This window comes from Diadema setosum, chromosome 4, assembly GCF_964275005.1.
Source record: "Diadema setosum chromosome 4, eeDiaSeto1, whole genome shotgun sequence".
Lineage (NCBI taxonomy): Eukaryota > Metazoa > Echinodermata > Echinoidea > Diadematoida > Diadematidae > Diadema > Diadema setosum.
In genome coordinates, this window is record NC_092688.1 from 12268731 (window position 1) to 12288217 (window position 19487).

Here is a 19487-nt window from a genome sequence, read left to right on the forward strand (position 1 = left end):
GTTGGACGACTGGTTTCAATGAGACCTTTCGACATTTTGTTTCCATTGATTATTTCGTGATACCGTTCGCAGCTGTTTGTGACCAAAAAAAAAAAAAGAAAAAAAAAAGAGAAAACAACTTATTATTTCGGTCTTCACCTATAATTGCCAACGGGGCCATGCTATTATGAAGGACCTAATGGTAAAGTCTTTTTTTTAAATACCTCTCAACTCTCTGAACAAATCTTTAGCTAATTTTGTGGTCCGCGGTTTTGGACCATGCGAATGAATACGCTGAGATATGTAGGTGCATTTTACGTGTTAAAAAAACTTTGTGTGAGTGTGAAGTGATCCTACCAAGTATCAATTAAATAAATGTTACTCTGCGTATGTTTCATGTTTTATGCAAGATATGACCCGTATATTTTGTTTTCATTAATGTGTCAAAGTGTAGGAGGAATGTGCGATGGAAGTATGACACTGTTAATATGTTGTCCCAAGTGTACATGTATGGCTGTACTCTACACTGTACCTTTAAGTTCAATCTATGGCTGTACTGTACCTTTAAGTTCAATTTCTATTAATTTATCATATCACTTTTTAATCCAATACACTAGTTTGTCAAGAGAGATGCCTTCCTTGCAGTATAACAACGCTACAGAAACAGTATCGTACTCCATATGTGCATGTTGATTTTGGGCGAGAGAGAAAAAGAAAGAGAGATGCGGAAACCCTTTGTTTTTTATTGTTTTTATTTTGATAGTTTTATTGTCATTTATATTAAAAAAAACACTTTAATGTCTATGCAGTTTAATTGCAATAAGTTAAGCGACGTACATCTTAAACAATTTTAAATAATAATTCCATCAATATTATGAATATGTTGGAATTTGCAGATGCGATATCGTTACATTAAGATTTCGGTTGTTTTTTATTGTTTTTTATTGGCTTTCATTGAAAATGGACAAAAGACAGAATGCTAATTTCATATTATCATATTCCACAGTATGTCTGAAATTTGTATGTGACATTTGAAGGTGATTGCTTGAATATGAGATGCCGTTGCTATGGAGTTTGTGTGAGCATGTAAAATGTTCTGTTTGTGTAGAAGTTCATTGAACTTTGAGAGCGAATATATCTCAGTTTCATGTTTTTACAACTTATCAACTTAAAATTATCATAACTTCGTCAAAATTAATTCAAAATTTACATACTATGTACCAAATGAAAGAGGATAAAATTCTCTACAAGATGAAATAATAAAATCATTTTGGGTTTTTGTCGAAAGGAGCCTGATTTTGCCAGAGCCGGTCACATATGTGTCCCCAGTTCAAAAGAAAATCTATCACATGACAATTTCATGATAGATAAACTTATATAAGCATGTTCCTACTTCTATGAATGTGGTGTATGGTGAAAAGTGAACATTGGCAGTGAGAGCTTAGGTATATTGTGACCTCCTGTCTTTTACATCTCCGTCTTAGGAAGAAGAAGAAAGCCTTGGAGAAACACCCCGTCAAGCGAGACACGATCCTGACGCTGCCCAAGCAGGACCTACAGAGAGCCAAGGGGAAAAGGTGAGTTTATGGGTCCACACACAAGCCCCTGTGGCTCATCATCCAAGTTTTGTCCCTCATAACGGGGGCGACTGGATTTATCTCACTCTGACAGCAACTGCTCATACTCCCTTATCGCCATCTCCCCTGAATTGGGATGTACTCCTTTTTTCAATCCAACCTTCTCAAGCTACTGTTCCACCTTTTAATTCAACACCTTCTTCTGTAGTCCTCTTGTAGTCTTTTTGCACATGGCGTAAAATCTCATGATTAAGTAGAAATAAATTTCTTATTCAGGGAAAAACCATTGCAGGGGTGCACCTTGTAAACGATGTCGAAAACGTTATCACCTGTCCTTGGATGAGCTAATAAAAAGTGCTACCTCATGTAGTCTCAGTACTGGATATCTGTGAAGTTTGCGTCTACACTTAGTGTAGGTTTAGGTCGAGGAGCCTTGCTCATTAAAATCCTTTCTCGTGAAGCAGGCTACAAACAAGACAGTGTGAAATTGTTGAGCTGATTAAGGCAGGCCCGGGAGTGTGCAGACTTGGAAATCTGAAAGCTGCTCATGCAATGAAGCAATTGAAAAGAATTTGGGACTAGCTAGTAAAATTTATAAGATGCTGACTTCTGGCAGTGAAGAAAATACACAGAATGTTGCATAGTACATTTTCTGGGTCGACTTTAGGATGCATTAGATTCATTTCAAAGCCAAGGCAACCTTTCATGGGAATGCCAGAAATCTCTTCTTGATACATTACAGGAGTAACTCATTATTATGGAGAAACACACACACACACACCCACACCCACACCCACACCCACACACACACACACACACACACACACACACTAAAGAAAGGTACAGCTTGACAGAGGGCTAAAGACAAAAAGCGAAGCAGGAGCATTATGACAACAAAAGATGCACTGGATTGCTAGTGATGGTTGACCAGTTGATCAGTCAATCAAGACCATGAAAATTTAGCCTTGGTTTCTCTGTGTACATGTAGCTCCTTTCCCCTCCACAGACGGCCTAGGACCACCTCCAGAAATGACATGAAATCATGGCACTCGCTTTGCACCTGATGACAGATAAACTGCTGACTCTTAACTAAATAAATGTTCTCAGAGCATTTGTTGTTGTTGTTGTTGTTGTTGTTGTTGCTGCTGTAAACATTCAAATAAGGACATGCAATTGATACACCTTTGTTTGTAGCAACCAATAGCTTTGTATGAGTACACTAGTAGTTGGGGTAGTTGTACACAGTGACAAATCCTATTGTTGTTCAGTATTCTTTTGAAAGGCCTAGGTTGTCTCCTGGATTGAACAGGGGGCAAAAGGCAAAGACAAAGGACAATACAGAAAAACATGTAAATACATCATACATTGTAAAAAAAAAACCACACACACACTCAGTTACAGTTACGTACTCACAAACAAATTTACCAAAGATACATTTATGCACAAACAAATTAAAATATGCAATTTTATCCATCATAAAACCGTGATTATTGATGGGGTTTTATTTTTTTCTTTTCCTCGTCCTGTCTTTACATAAATCTTATTCATTGCCAATTGCCTTGGGCAAAACAGGCGTAAGAATGACACCAGGAAACTTTTCAATGGTTTTTTTTTTATTATTATTATATCCTGCGATAGGAGGGAAATGGGTTAGGAACCCTCATGACATTGCCATAGAAGGAAATGAGTCATCTTAAAACATTTTGCCAAACTTGCAAAAAAACTATTCAAAAATGAAACAAAAAAGTAAACTTGGAGGAATTTGTAGCCAGGAAAAATAAAACCACCGACGAAACAAATTCCTGACATGTCTGCATTATAGATTGTACACGCTGTATTGAGAAGACTGATGACGTACAAAAGGCTAGCACACTAACTCCAACTCATAGCCAATGAAAGAATTTGAAGTTTGAAGTTTGAGTTTGAAGTCTATCACTGTAGACATTTTTATCAGTATTTATTCTTCTCAGTTTATAACCAAGTGCATTTAGTGTGTTGCTGCATCAGTATTTTATGCTTGTCCAGACTTAAACAAAACTGCATGCAAATGTTTAAAGCTGACACATGGCTGAAATCTCTCTATGGCCGATTAACCTTTTCGCTGCTGGGGTCCTTGGACAGTATATGCACTACTATGGGACTTTTTGGGCCAGTCAGCGCTGAAAGCACACAATGGTTAAATCTTCCACATATTGCTGCACTTCACCATCCAATATCACAGTTACTACTGGTATCACATTGCTTCCAGCAAAGTGCCTGGGAAAGTTCTGAATGGTGATCTCCACAGGGTGTTTCAGACTTGTGTAGCTGAAGACACTGATAATGTAGGAGAGGCAGAAGAATAGAACAGATGGGGAAAAAAAAATTCTTAGGAAGTTGGACGACACTAAGTAAAGCATTGCCACTCGTGCATTTTCAAACCAGGATATTGCTTTTGGTATTCTCTTTTTTTTGTGTGTGTCTTGTGTTATTTCTTGTCAATCTGTCTAATTTCTTTTTTTAAAATATATTTATTGAACCTTTTATGTCTCATTATTTTTTTTTTAGAGATACATCTCAATGGATAGTGTTGCTAATGTACCCAAGTGAGAAAAGAGAAAAACGTGAAGAAAAAAACAACACAACAATATAGGTGATACAATCATTAATCCATCCAATATGTGCCTTTGCTTCTTTTGTTTTTGTTTTTGTGGAACTTCCCATAAGTGTGTAGTAGGTACAAAGTTCTCGTGCTTCACCATGTGATTTAATCCTTAACATGACTGCAAGGCTTGAGAGAGTGGATAGATGAGCAGTATGTTGAGGAAAAGTTTTTATTCTAAAAATAAGTCCTGGGTGCAGCAATTAAGGAAATGGGAAGAGAATCATGGAGAGAGAGGAGGGAGAGAGAACACAACTAGTGACCTTTAACTTTGCTTCTGCTTCCTGTTTTGTCAGACTGAAATGTAGTCAGTGACTAGAATAAATGCATACGTTTTAATTATTGTCGGCAGATCATAAGGATATTGTTATCGAATACAATGTACCTCCATTTACATTATTTTTTTTTTGAGCATGTTCCTGAAAAGCTGAGCTTGCGTGATGAACTGTCTTTTCAGTTTGTTACATGTATTTCAAAAAAAAAAAAAAAAAACTGTCTTATCAAATTTGGCTATGGCTTCAAGTTTGTGTTATGTATTGAAGAGTAGCTTAGAAACACACAAACACACACCCACACAGTCCCAACACTGACTGAGACAATGGTTAAAGGATCAATCATATGTAGGCAGACTGACACACTGCCCTTGTTATATTTTGTCCATATTTCCTTTGTATTTCTTTTTTTCCAGGCTGCTGTTGATGGTAGGCACCCATGATCATGATGTCCAATGTACATGCAAGATTGTGTATTTCGTGTGATTATGAAAGCATGGGTTTATTTTGATAAGAGAAACAGGATTGTGTGTGTGTGTGTACGTGTGTGTGTGTGTGTGTGTGTGGACAGAGAGATGGAAAGAGAGAGAGAGAGAGAGAGAGAGAAGGAGAGAGGGAGAGGGAAAGAATGAGATGGACGGATTGCAGGGGCGGATCCAGGAATTCCGTAAAGAGGGGGCGTGTTTACAAAATTAAAGGCCCCTCACACCTGAGCGAATTGCCTGAAATATGACTTGCGATGGCTGGCGAAAGGCATTTTTGGAAAAATCGTTTTCAATGGTAATTGATAGTAAGTCATATTTACCCTTCGTGTTTGGGTTCGTACACCTTCTGAACTAACAGTTGCGATTATTCAAATTCGCACGGGATTTTTGAACATGTTTAAAATTTCCCGACGAATTGAAAAATCGTCTGCCATTCGCATCTCTTATTTAGTCTGCGGTAATCGTTCGTTTATCGTTCGTGTGCTATTGTCACGCATAGTCCCTCATCGCGCTTTTGCCAAGGTGGACCGATCTCGAAAGAACACTAAACGAAGCAACACGATGAGTAATTATGACTTGCGCATAGAAACGAAGATACTATGACAAACTTATTTTCGCTTGCCATCTTCTATGCGAAGGGAAACTAAGATTGACTTTTACTAAATTTGAAAGGCGATGCATACACGAAGGCAAGTCTAAGAGATACTATGACAAACTATGAATTGCGAAGTGATACGAATACGAGCGAATGACCTGACGAAAAAATTGGCGAATGCTGAGCGGCTCTATGTGACCAGCCACTCTCCACGCAACTCATGTATTTTTATAAACATTCCACCTGAAAGTTTCAAAGTATCTTCAGAAATGTGGAAGATGCAGCCCGCCTCAGGGTCCAGTATTTACTGGCAATGGCTCAGAATGATATTATACATCAGCAGCTGAACCTACACCAGTTCATCAGAGGCCGCTTCAGATGGAGACGAGGCTTCAGACGACGTCGTATCTGGAGAAGGACGTGGCTGAACCTTGCCAGAAGAAGGGCTTTTGGAATCTACGTCCAGCTGTTGGTTGAGCTCCGAAGAGAAGACCCTTCGACTTTCAAGAAATTTCTCTGCATGCCTCCTGAACTCTACGATGAAATCCTGGAGACGGTCAGAGGAAGAATCAAGAGGCAGTAAACCTGGTACAGGGAGCCGCTGGAAGAAGGTCTCAAGTTGGCAGCTACTCTCCGTCATCTTGTGTCTGGCACCAAGTACTCCTACATGCAGTATGGGTGGAGGGTGCCTGAAAACGCCCTATCTGTAGTGGCCAGGGAAGTGTGTCAGGCCATATGTGACGAGTATGCAGATGAAGTCATGACAGCCCCTTCAACCCCTGATGGATGGAAACAACTTGTTGGAGGTGGATTCTACAAGCGGTGGAATTTTCCCCACTGTGTGGCAGCTATTGATGGCAAGCATGTGGCCATCAGAAAGCCTCCTCTGTCCGGCTCGCCATGCTGCAACTACAAGGGCTTTTTAGTATAATCCTGTTGGCTATAGTGGACAGTGACTACAAATTTATCTGGTGCGATGTTGGTGGTAGGTATGATACAATAGGGGAAAGGGGGTAGGTCGAGTCAATTTAGGGGTACGTCAGATTTGTTATCACCTCACCTCCATTGCTACTGTTTCAATATTTATTTTTCTTTTTTTTTTGCTAAAATGATAGCAATTGGGGCAATTCATTTCAGTTTTTGTTTGATACCCTTTTTCTTCTTCAAAAACGTGCTTTAAGAATAATTAATAATATTGGATGTTTATTTCAGACAAATGATCTTTTGTGTAGAAGCAAAAATCTGAAACTGATTGATTGATTTTATTATTATTATTATTATTATTATTATTATTATTATTATTATTGTTGTTTTATTTGGCAGAAAACATGCAATACATAATCAATTACAAAGCTCAAAACAATCAATCAATACAACAACACAAAAATACCGTAACACTGAATGCACCTGACAGGGCTGCCAGGCGTTGGGCAAGTTAACTAAATAACTGTACTAGTAGTCTGCGGACCGCCCTAACCTATATCCCTTCCAGATGCATCCAGCGTTACAGATTTATGTGCCACTGATTATTCAAGAGTCAAGGTTCAAGGTTCAATCATAGTTTATTTCCAATCAACGAAAATCAAAACGTAATACAAAGTATACATATCATAAAATGATATTGTCTACACTTTTACAAAAGGTTCATGTAATATACGAAATAAATTATATACATCAACATATGTATATACAATAATCAGAAGGAACGATGCGTATACATGTATACTTCGCGAGTTTTCAGAAAATAACTTCAATTTTGGAAAATAGCGATCCACAAAAAAGCTAAGCTTGTAGGACGTGGATCCCTAGATAATTGATGAGTAAGCAATATATTATTCAAGTTTGTTTTATTATTTTCTTACAGCATTCATACTGAATATAGATTACTTAAGTCGTTTGTAAAAATATAGCTATACGCTGGCTTCGACAATAATAGGAAATAAGTATCAATGCTAATGCCCAGACGGTGTTCATTGAACTGGTGTACCGGGAAACTGGTGTACCGGGAAAAAATCTTATTATCATAAAATATTCATAACTGTACTTTTTAAAATCTCTTGCAAAAAATACAAACTATGTAAAAATTTGTTTCATTATAATGTTGGTATTTTTATGTATAAATTGTCAATTGATGAGCTTCCTGACATTTTTGCACTTATGTTCATAAGAAATAACTCTTTTCATATCTACCCAACTCGTCATCGCGATGACTATCACCTTCCACGTACTCGCACAATTTTTGCGAAAAAGAAAACATTAATGTTTACAGTGCCAAAAATACTGGAATCTTCCGGCTGATTTTACTGTTTATCTTTGACGTCCTTTAAATGTAAATGTTGCGTACATGATTTCTCTTGCCGCACTGAAATCTGGACTGGTCGCTTTTATACTCCCCGAGGAGCGCACACACACGTACGAAAACGCCTGATCTATATTCTTTTGTCTTCGTTTCCAATCGCACGCCATATCAAACCATTGCTCATTGTTCGTTCGTGTTATCGGGTCATATCAACCCTTCGCTCGCCTTCGGCCGCAATTTACTCAAAGAAGTGAACCGAAAAATCGCTATCCTTCGCATGTCATATTCATCCTTCGCTTACCGTTCGTTAATCATATTTGACTTTAGTTTATAATCGGATGATTTGAAGACAATTTTATTTGAAATCGTTGAATTCGCGCGCATTTCGTGCGTTTTTCCCATTCGTCCCCCTTCGTCCCCGTACATTCGCTCAGGTGTGAGGGGGCTTTTAAGGGGGGAGGGGGGGGGGGCGCACGCACCCCTCCCCCATTTTTTTCTTTTTATTTCTTTTGTTTCAACAAAAAAATAAGGGGGGGGGGGCGTGCGCCGGTTGCGGTCCTCCCTGGATCCGCCCCTGGATTGAATGTCAGATGGATGAATGCACTGTAGGCCGATATACACTTATGTGTATTCTATGGGTAGGACATCGTTATCATCAATATTATTAATGAAAGTTGCAATGAAAACATCTCGACGGAAGAATTTCATGAATTTGAATATTTTTAGACTTGTACTATTGTCATCACTGTCGATGTCTTCACCGTTATTCTAGGTTACCTATAAACAGATACTGAATGTCGATGTCTGCATCCTAGCCATCACCAGTATCATCACAACCACCACTACCATCATCGGCATCATCATCGGTATCGTCATCAAAGTCAATGTCAAGTGACCTTGGCAATGAGGTAGACGACCTCGTGATCAAGCAGCAATTACTAGTACATCTTGTACGTTACTCGTCAATCGCATTCGATGCAAAAGACTTTAACTTCACCGCGATGTAAAGAGTTACTACCATTTTACTGCAGATCAAAAGCCTGTATATGCATGCTACCTGTCTAAATAGCCGACAGGAGTAGAGAGACGGTGCAGAGCATACACACCAAGAACACGCACAAACAGACACACACACACATGCATTCGCACACATACACATAAACACAAACACACGAAACATACATTGTGTTCCTGATTAACCACCTGCAAACAACTCCAACTTGATACATGTGGAAACTACAAAATGCAATATCAGTCTCGATTAACTTGTAGACGGTGTCAGGAAAACATGTTTATTCTTATCCAGGCATTGACAGAAAAGGACCAAAACTATAAAAAAAAAATACAACCATTAAAAATTTCGTATTCAATCAGTTACGATTAAATAGCACATTGTCGTATTCAATAACTTAACGATTAAATAACACAACTTTACAAGCATGCTAGTCTATATGGCAGGAATGAATAGCATATCATGACCATGTCGAGTGAGGATTATTGACGAGGAGTTCGAGCAACCAGTCTAGTCGGTGTCGGAGGTCTCTACGGACGTCGAGTCGGACGTCGAGTCGGACGCCGACGAGGTGGAGTTCGAAGAATCTTCGTCCTGACGTCGGAATCGGTATCCTGATACATGAACGAGATGGCAGGAAGAATAAAGATATATCATGATAACATCTTTACTCGAACGTGTGGGCTTCATAGGGAGAAAAGGACGAAAAAAAAGGAGGAAGAAGAAAATGAAAAGTAAGCAGAAAGAGACATCAAACAACAGGATATAGAAGGGAAATTTAGAAAGAGTGCGTTTGAATATGTAAGCGTGCGCGTGTGTACGTTTGTGCATTGTGTACATGCAGAAGGTGAAAGAGAGAAAACAGCGAAGAACTGTACAATTTGCATAACCGACACAGGAGAAACGGGACTTGAGCGAGAGAGACAGACAGTGATAAAGAGAAATAGGAGAGAAAGAAAGATAAAGCAAATAATGTATGCTGAGATAGAAAACGTATCTACTTCCAAGAAAAGTACAGATCCATAGCTTTAAGCATTTCAACATTTACAACATTTACCACTATATTGCACAGAAAGATTTCGATACTATGTAATTATTCCCGTGATTTTTGTCGACAGTAGTCACAATTTTGTCTTGGATACTATTTCTTGATTGCTATAAGAATAGCCCCTAACACTACCCCCCCCCCCCCCAAAAAAAAAGGGGGGGAATGAAAAGAGCAAATTAATGCGCACAGCTTTCGCTGATGAGATTTGGTTTTTGTTTTGTAACTTCGGAAATAATTATAATCATTATAATACTTTTATTCGTCATCGAACACAAATCACATTGCAACTGGAAATCGACAGGAATTCCACAAGAATTTGGCATTGAAAAGAATTGTAAAAAGACCGCGTATGCTACTTGTAAGGGGTAGATGGTACGCATCACTAGATTGTGTCTGATGTAAAATCATATTATACACTCTTACTATCAACTTTGCTGTTTTTCTCTAGAAAACTTGTCACATTTAAAGTTTTACTACAGTTAGAGTGGACTCTGGGTAGAACAAACAAGTTAGGACACATCATTCTGTTAGAAATTATTAAGGTTGAGGAGAAACTTTGCGGCGAGAAGAAATATTGTTATGTCGGAGAGTTTGTGATGTCAATATCTTTAAATCGCCAGTCCACATTATCTTTTTTTGACAAAAACATGGGTGAAAAATAAATCCGCCAAGCTACATGCTAGCTACTGTAGTTATATCTATATCGTGTTTATATCTATTTCTTTAAAGTAAGCCTACTCTTTGAATATTCTTTTCTATTTTCCCTTTTTTCTATATAATTTTGATGCGAACATGTTTGATTTGTCATTTTGATTTCCTTTGTGCGAGTGGAGCAATCAGACAAACTAAACTGAATTGAACTGAAATGAAATGAAGTGAAGTGTGCGTCTCTCTAGACTTACGCTGCGGGGGGCACTCCGTGACGTCACGCATATCAAGACTGCAAACGTAGTACAACACGTGGCAGGCGGACTCCAGAGCTTCAGTGGTGGAACCCTTGCAGAACTCCGCGCCGTCAGCCCTGTACAACAGCTCCTTCATCTCTGGGGTTGTTTCGGAAACAGTCGACGAACAACCCGTCTCGGTATACCCCTCGCACAGCGCGGCGAATTTCAGAGATATGGTCGTGTCCTTCGCGGGTGCTGGAATTGAAGAGAAGAGAAATTTCCAAATTATTTGCTTAATATAGTTTGTTGAGCAAAAGCACAGAGAAAAATAAGCAACGTGATTGCCAACCCGAATTTTAGCCAAAGTGCTCATGTGGTTACAATTCTCGCAGCAACGCATGATTCCGTGTTTAAAAGTCGCGTGATGAGACAACTTTTTTTTTTTCTTTAAAACAGGTTGACGGTATAAATTGCACATTACTATACACACAGATCGCATGCTCTTCTCCCCTATAAAGCACTGTGTATTCATGAAAAAACGCCCTTCTATATAATACTGTTGGGAAATTGGTGTGTTGACTGAGAGATGCTCATAATATACCCCAAACATGTATCGTTTGGCCGGTTTATGTTGTTTAAATCAGTGAAAAAAGACACTATAGAAGTGAAACGTTGAAAAATTTAAAGTCCTTCAAATAAATATCCAAAGACTCCCCTGCCCAACACTAAGTATAAGAGGAGGCATCCGTATTGAACATACACTATCAGACCATAAACAGCACAGAATTCTTCTATACTATACTAAAGATATTGAGAAGATCATTACTGAAAACAACACAGAATTCTTCTATACTATACTAAAGATATTGAGAAGATCATTATTGAAAATCAGCATTAGCATGGACCTACCTGCTCATGGACTAAGCGTTGACTTCATTAAATCAACTACATGTACTGGGGACTTTCTACTAGGAAAAAAAAAGTCTGAAAACGGATGCAGTCAAGTGCTGTGAGCTCTTTAATCTTGACATCCGGGATATTATTTTTGCAAAGGCCCTTGGTGGTGACTTACCTGACGCTGAATACGCAGAGAAATACGCCACCAGGCACAGGCAGACGGCGAGTGAGAGCTTCATCTGCATGGGAGATGATGGGCAAAAGAAGAAAATGGAGATGTTTCTTTAGAGTCTGTACGATACAGTGCGATGTTATGATCATATGAAATCACAGAAGACAACCGGGGCTAGGAAATGCTCTAAAGCTTCAAAGTTTAAAGCTGAAATTTGTTGTAATTTCCATCAAGTAAACAGAAAAAAATTAAATACAATGTATAGGCAGAACATATTTTGTAATAATTGCGAAAACGTAAATTAACAGAATACATGTGATGATGAATAACAAAATGAAGAAAACATTAATGTATTTTTGATACAAAGTACAAATTAAATAAGGATGGGAATGGAGACCCTAAGTAAATACATAAGACGACGAATGATAAATTAATGAAACTACAAACAGATTTAAAACAAAATTAATTATATCAAATGACATGAGTTCAAATTAGGAAAGAAAATAAAGAGAAAAAATGCACAATTTATCAATTGCACCTCGGTAAAATTATTCGATTCAAGTCACTTCATGTTTAAATGTGATACGAACTGAACATGCTAGATGGGTATAGATTTATAGTGCACACCTTGACAGGACAGTGTAGAATATTCAGCTAAACTTTCATTTAAGCAGAAATACTTAAAAACAACAACAAACTTTCACTTGCCTGCTTGGCACACCCTGATTTACTGTCTCATTGGTAAACGCAGTATATTTAGTCTTAATATTATCAAAGCGGCATGGAGTATCATCGGTTGAAACACAGATTGAACAATTTTAGGCAGTGATTTTTAGTTTCATAAATAGGATATGCATGCACACAAACATACAGGCTTGTAAAAGGTGAATATGTTATATTACTTTTGATCTCGATTCCAAGAGTATTCTCCGAGACATCCCTAAATGATGTCCATAAATCTTACCTTGCTGTTCTCCATTCTGCGGTGATGACTCCAAGACCGAATGCTCGGAAAGAATTTTTTCACAAAGTATACCAAGTCCGTGAGAGAAGACAGCAAAGTTGGTTGTGTACTTTAAACTTGACTCCTGGTCACTGTGATTAACGATTCAGCGAGTGAGCTAGCCGCTTATATAGAGATTTTTCGGCGCAATCTTCCAATTGTTTCTCTCCCAAACAAAATGATGAACACATCAAGGGCAGATGAGACAGGGTCTCCCAAAAGTAGATAAAACAAAATAGAGGGATATTCATACCGTTTATCTATTTATTACATTATTCATTTATTTGTTTATTCATTTTTTGTTTGAGGAAAACAACATCATCACCCCCAATCACAAATTTGATAAACAGATCAAGGATGGGTAACCGACAGAGCTTTTGACAGTGGCACATTGCTGCCAATCAGCAGAGAAATGTGACACTCAACATCATTGTTGATTTTGACCTCCGCTTAATTCTAGCCGTTGGACGACTGGTTTCAATGAGACCTTTCGACATTTTGTTTCCATTGATTACTTCGTGATACCGTTCGCAGCTGTTTGTGATAAAAAAAAAAGAGAAAACAACTTAGTATTTCGGTCTTCACCTATGATTGCCAACGGGGCCATGATATTATGAAGGACCTAATGGTAAAGTCTTTTTTTAAATACTTCTCAACTCTCTGAACAAATCTGTAGCTAATTTTTGTGGTCCGCGGTTTTGGACCATGCGGATGAATATGCTGAGATATGTAGGTGCATTTTACGTGTTCAAAAAAACTTTGTGTGAGTGTGAAGTGATTCTGCCAAGTATCAATTGAATAAATGTTACTCTGTATATGTTTCATGACATAATGTTTTATGCAAGATATGACCTGTATATTTTGTTTTCATTAATGTGTAGTGTAGTGTAGGAGGTATGTGCGATGGAAGTATGGCACTGTTGATATGCTGTCCCAAGTGTACATGTATGGCTGTACTCTACACTGTACCTTTAAGTTCAATTTATGGCCGTACTGTACCTTTAAGTTCAATTTCTATTCATTTATCTTATCACTTTTTAATCCAATACACTAGCTTGTCAAGAGAGATGCCTTCCTTGCAAGTGTAACAACGCTACAGAAACAGTATCGTACTCCATATGTGCATGTTGATTTTGGGCGAGAGAGAAAAAGAGAGATGCGAAAACCCTTTGTTTTTTATTGTTTTTATTTTGATAGTTTTATTGTCATTTATATTAATTAAGCACTTAAATGTTTATGCAGTATAATTGCAATAAGTTAAGTGACGTACATCTTAAACAATTTTAAATAACAATTCCATCAATATTATGAATATGTTGGAATTTGCAGATGCGATATCCTTACATTAAGATTTCTGTTATTTTTTTATTGGTTTTTGTTGGCTTTTATTGAAAATGGACAAAAGACAGAATGCTAATTTCATAATATCATATTCCACAGTATGTCTGAAATTTGTATGTGACATTTGAAGGTGACTGCTTGAATATGAGATGCCGTTGCTATGGAGTTTGTGTGAGCATGTAAAATATTCTGTCTGTGTAGAAGTTCACTGAACTTTGAGAGCGAATATATCTCAGTTTCATGTTTTTACACCTTATCAACTTACAATTATCATAACTTCATCAAAATTAATTCAAAATTTACATACTATGTACCAAATGAAAGAGGATCAAATTCTCTACAAGATGAAATAATAAAATCGTTTTTGGTTTTTGTCGAAAAGAGCCTGATTTTGCCAGAGCCGGTCACTATTATGTATGCCCAGCTCAAAAGAAAATCTATCACATGACAATTTCATGATAGATAAACTTATAAGCATGCTCCTACTTGTATGGATGTGGTGTATGGTGAAAAGTGAACATTGGCAGTGAGAGCTTAGGTATATGTGACCTCCTGTCTTTTACATCTCCGTCTTAGGAAGAAGAAGAAAGCCTTGGAGAAACACCCCGTCAAGAGAGACACGATCATGACGCTGCCCAAGCAGGACCTACAGAGAGCCAAGAGGAAAAGGTGAGTTTATGGGTCCACACACAAGCCCCTGTGGCTCATCATCCAAGTTTTGTCCCTCATAACGGGGGCGACTGGATTTATCTCACTCTGACAGCAACTGCTCATACTCCCTTATCGCCATCTCCCCTGAATTGGGATGTACTCCTTTTTTCAATCCATCCTTCTCAAGCTACTGTTCCATCTTTTAATTCAACACCTTCTTCTGTAGTCCTCTTGTAGTCTTTTTGCACATGGCGTAAAATCTCATGATTAAGTAGAAATAAATTTCATATTCAGGGAAAAACCATTGCAGGGGTGCACCTTGTAAACGAGCTCGAAAACATTATCACCTGTCCTTGGATGAGCAAATAAAAAGTGCTACCTCATGTAGTCTCAGTGCTGGATACCTGTGAAGTTTGCGTCTACACTTAGTGTAGGTTTAGGTCGAGGAGCCTTGCTCATTAAAATCCTTTCTCGTGAAGCAGGCTACAAACAAGTGTGAAATTGTTGAGCTGATAAAGGCAGGCCCGGGAGTGTGCAGACTTGGAAATCTGCAAGCTGCTCATGCAATGAAGCAAATGAAAAGAATTTGGGACTAGCTAGTAAAATTTATAAGATGCTGACTTCTGGCAGTGAAAAAAATACACAGGATGTTGCATAGTAAATTTTCTGGGTCGACTTTAGGATGCGTTAGATTCATTTCAAAGCCAAGGCAACCTTTCATGGGAATGCCAGAAATCTCTTCTTGATACATTACAGGAGTAACTGATTATTATGGGGAAACACACACACACACACACACACACACACAATAAAGAAAAGTACAGCTTGACAGAGGGCTAAAGACAAAAAGCGAAGTAGGAGCATTATGACAACAAAAGATGCACTGGATTGCTAGTGATGGTTGACCAGTTGATCAGACAATCAAGACCATGAAAATTTAGCCTTGGTTTAGGTTCTGTGTACATGTAGCTCCTTTCCCCTCCACAGACGGCCTAGGACCACCTCCAGAAATGACATAAAACCATGGCACTCGCTTTGCACCTGATGACAGATAAACTGCTGACTCTCTTAACTAAATAAATGTTCTCAGAGCATTTGTTGTTGTTGTTGTTGTTGTTGTAAAAGTTCAAATAAGGACATGCAATTGATACACCTTTGTTTGTAGCAACCAATGGCTTTGTATGAGTACACTAGTAGTTGGGGGGAGTTGTACACAGTGACAAATCCTATTGTTGTTCAGCATTCTTTATTATATCAATAAACAATGTAACATGAAAGGCCTAGGTTGTCTGCTGGATTGAACAGGAGGCACAAGGCAAAGACAAAGGACAATACAGAAAAACATATAAATACATCATACATTGTAAAAAAAAAAAAACACACACACACTCAGTTACAGTTACGTACTCACAAACAAATTTACTAAAGATACATTTATGCACAAATAAATTAAAATAGCCAATTTTATCCATCATAAAACCGTGATTATTTATGGGATTTTATTTTTTTCTTTTCCTCGTCCTGTCTTTACATAAATCTTATTCATTGCCAATTGTCTTGGGCAAAACAGGCGTAAGAATGAAACCAGGAAACTCCTCAGTTTCTTCTTTTCTGACATGCTGTGGGTTTTTTTTTTATGCCTCCACCACGAAGTGGTGCCGGAGGCATTATGTTTTCGGGTTGTCCGTCCGTCCGTCCTTCCGTCCGTCCGTAATGAATTTTGTGGACAAGGTAACTATCAAAACCTGTTGAGGTATCCTAATGAAACTTGGCATGTATGTGTATTAGGGGGTGAAGTTGTGCCTATCAACTTTTGGGTGCACATGCTCAAGGTCAAAGGTCAAGGTCAAATACATAAAATTTCACTATTTCCACCATATCTATTGAATGCCTGAAGATATTTTCTTGAAACTTAGTGTATACATGTATTACCCAATTAAGACTCTCTGGTGAAAGTTTGGGTCATGAGGTCAAAGGTCAAAAGGTCAGGGTCAAATACATAAAATTTCACTATTTCCACCATATCTACATGTATTGAATGCCTGAAGATATTTTCTTGAAACTTAGTGTATACATGTATTACCCAATTAAGATTCTCTGGTGAAAGTTTGGGTCATGAGGTCAAAGGTCAAAAGGTCAAGTAAAAATATTCAAACTTCTTTTTTTTTCTCCATACCTTGGAAAATTGTTCAAGGTATCTTCATGGAACATAGTATATACATATACTGACTGGAAGTGATTATCTAGAGAATGTAGGGTTCATGGGGTCAAAGGTCAGGGGTCAAAGGTCAAGTGCAACACTTCACATTTTTACTTTTTCCCTCCTATCATGCAATGCCAGCAGGGTTATTTTTTTTTACACTTGGTGTATGCATACATGTGTAACCTAATAGAAATTCTCTGGAAAGTTTTTTTTTTCTTCTTTTTTTGCCTCAAAGGTCAAAAGGTCAAAGATCAAGTGAAAGTGCTGAACTAACTTTTTCCTCCATATCTCGGAAGTGGCTCAAGTTATCTTGAAACTTAGTACATATTATGCATGTTCTACCTGAAAGTGATTATCTTATGAATTTTAGGGTCAAGGGCCAGATGAAAATGTTAACAATTTACTATTCAATTCAGAAATTGCACTTTTTCTCCACACCTGTACCTTGAAAATTACTCAATGCCTAAATGTATGAATGGGTCAAAGTCGAGTTAAAGTCCTTAAATCCCTAGATACATGCTCTCCTATTCATCCAATTAAACCTAGGTCAAGGAAGGTGAACATTCAACACATTTGTGACAAACTTGTCATTTCAATATTTTGCCAATTTTGTGAAAATGTAATCACACATTGTCCACATGTACTATCTAGACCTATTGGGAAAATCATGCATTATGGCGGAGGCATACCAGTCGCCAAAGCGACATTTCTAGTTTCTTACTATATCCTGTGATAGGAGGGAAATGGGTGAGGAACCCTTATGACATTACCATAGAAGGAAATGAGTCATCTTAAAACATTTTGCCAAACTTGCAAAAAAACTATTCAAAGATGAAACAAAAATGTAAACTTGGAGGAATTTTGCCAGGAAAAATAAAACCACCAAAGAAACAAATTCCTGACATGTCTGCATTATAGATTGTACACGCTGTATTGAGAAGACTAATGACGTATATACAAAAGGCTAGCACACCAACTCCAACTCATAGCCAATGAAAGAATTTTATGTTCATCTGTTTGAAGTCTATCACTGTAGACATTTTTATCAGTATTTATTCTTCTCAGTTTATAACCAAGTGCATTTAGTGTGTTGCTGCATCAGTATTTTATGCTTGTCCAGACTTAAACAAAACTGCATGCAAATGTTTAAAGCTGACACATGGCTGAAATCTCTCTGTGGCCGATTAACCTTTTCTCTGCTGGGGTCCTTGGACAGTATATGCACTACTATGGGACTTTTTGGGCCAGTCAGCGCTGAAAGCACACAATGGTTAAATCTTCCATACATTGCTGCACTTCACCATCCAATATCACAGTTACTACTGGTATCACATTGCTTCCAGCAAAGTGCCAGGGAAAGTTCTGAATGGTGATCTCCACAGGGTGTTTCAGATTTGTGTAGCTGAAGACACTGATAATGTAGGAGAGGCAGAAGAATAGAACAGATGGGGGAAAAAAAAAACTCTTAGGAAGTTGGACAACACTAAGTAAAGCATTGCCACTCGTGCATTTTCAAACCATGATATTGCTTTTGGTATTCTCTTTTTTTTGTGTGTGTGTGTCTTGTGTTATTTCTTGTCAATCTGTCTAATTTCTTTTTTTCATATTTATTGAACCTTTTATGTCTCATTAATTTTTTTTTTATTTTTTAGAGATACATCTCAATGGATAGTGTTTCTAATGTAGCCAAGTGAGAAAAGAGAAAAATGTGAAGAAAAAAACAACAACAATAAAGGTGATACAATGATTAATCCATCCAATATGTGCCTTTGCTTCTTTTGTTTTTGTTTTTGTGGAACTTCCCATAAGTGTGTAGTAGGTACAAAGTACTCGTGCTTAAACCATGTGATTTAATCCTTAACATGACTGCAAGGCTTGAGAGAGTGGATAGATGAGCAGTATGTTGAGGAAAAAGTTTTTATTCTAAAAGTAAGTCCTGGGTGCAGCAATTAAGGAAATGGGAAGAGAATCATGGAGAGAGGGGAGGGAGAGAGAACACAACTAGTGACCTTTAACTTTGCTTCTACTTCCTGTTTTGTCAGACTGAAATGTAGTCAGTGACTAGAATAAATGCATACGTTTCAATTATTGTCGGCAGATCATAAGGATATCGTTATCGAATACAATGTACCTCCATTTACATTTTTTTTCTTTTTTTTTTGAGCATGTTCCTGAAAAGCTGAGCTTGCGTGATGAATTGTCTTTTCAGTTTGTTACATGTATTTCAAAAAAAACTGTCTTATCAAATTTGGCTATGGCTTCAAGTTTGTGTTATGTATTGAAGAGTAGCTTAGAAACACACGAACACACACCCACACAGTCCCAACACTGACTGAGACAATGGTTAAAGGATCAATTACAGTATATGTAGGCAGACTGACACACTGCCCTTGTTATATTTTGTCCATATTTCCTTTGTATTTTT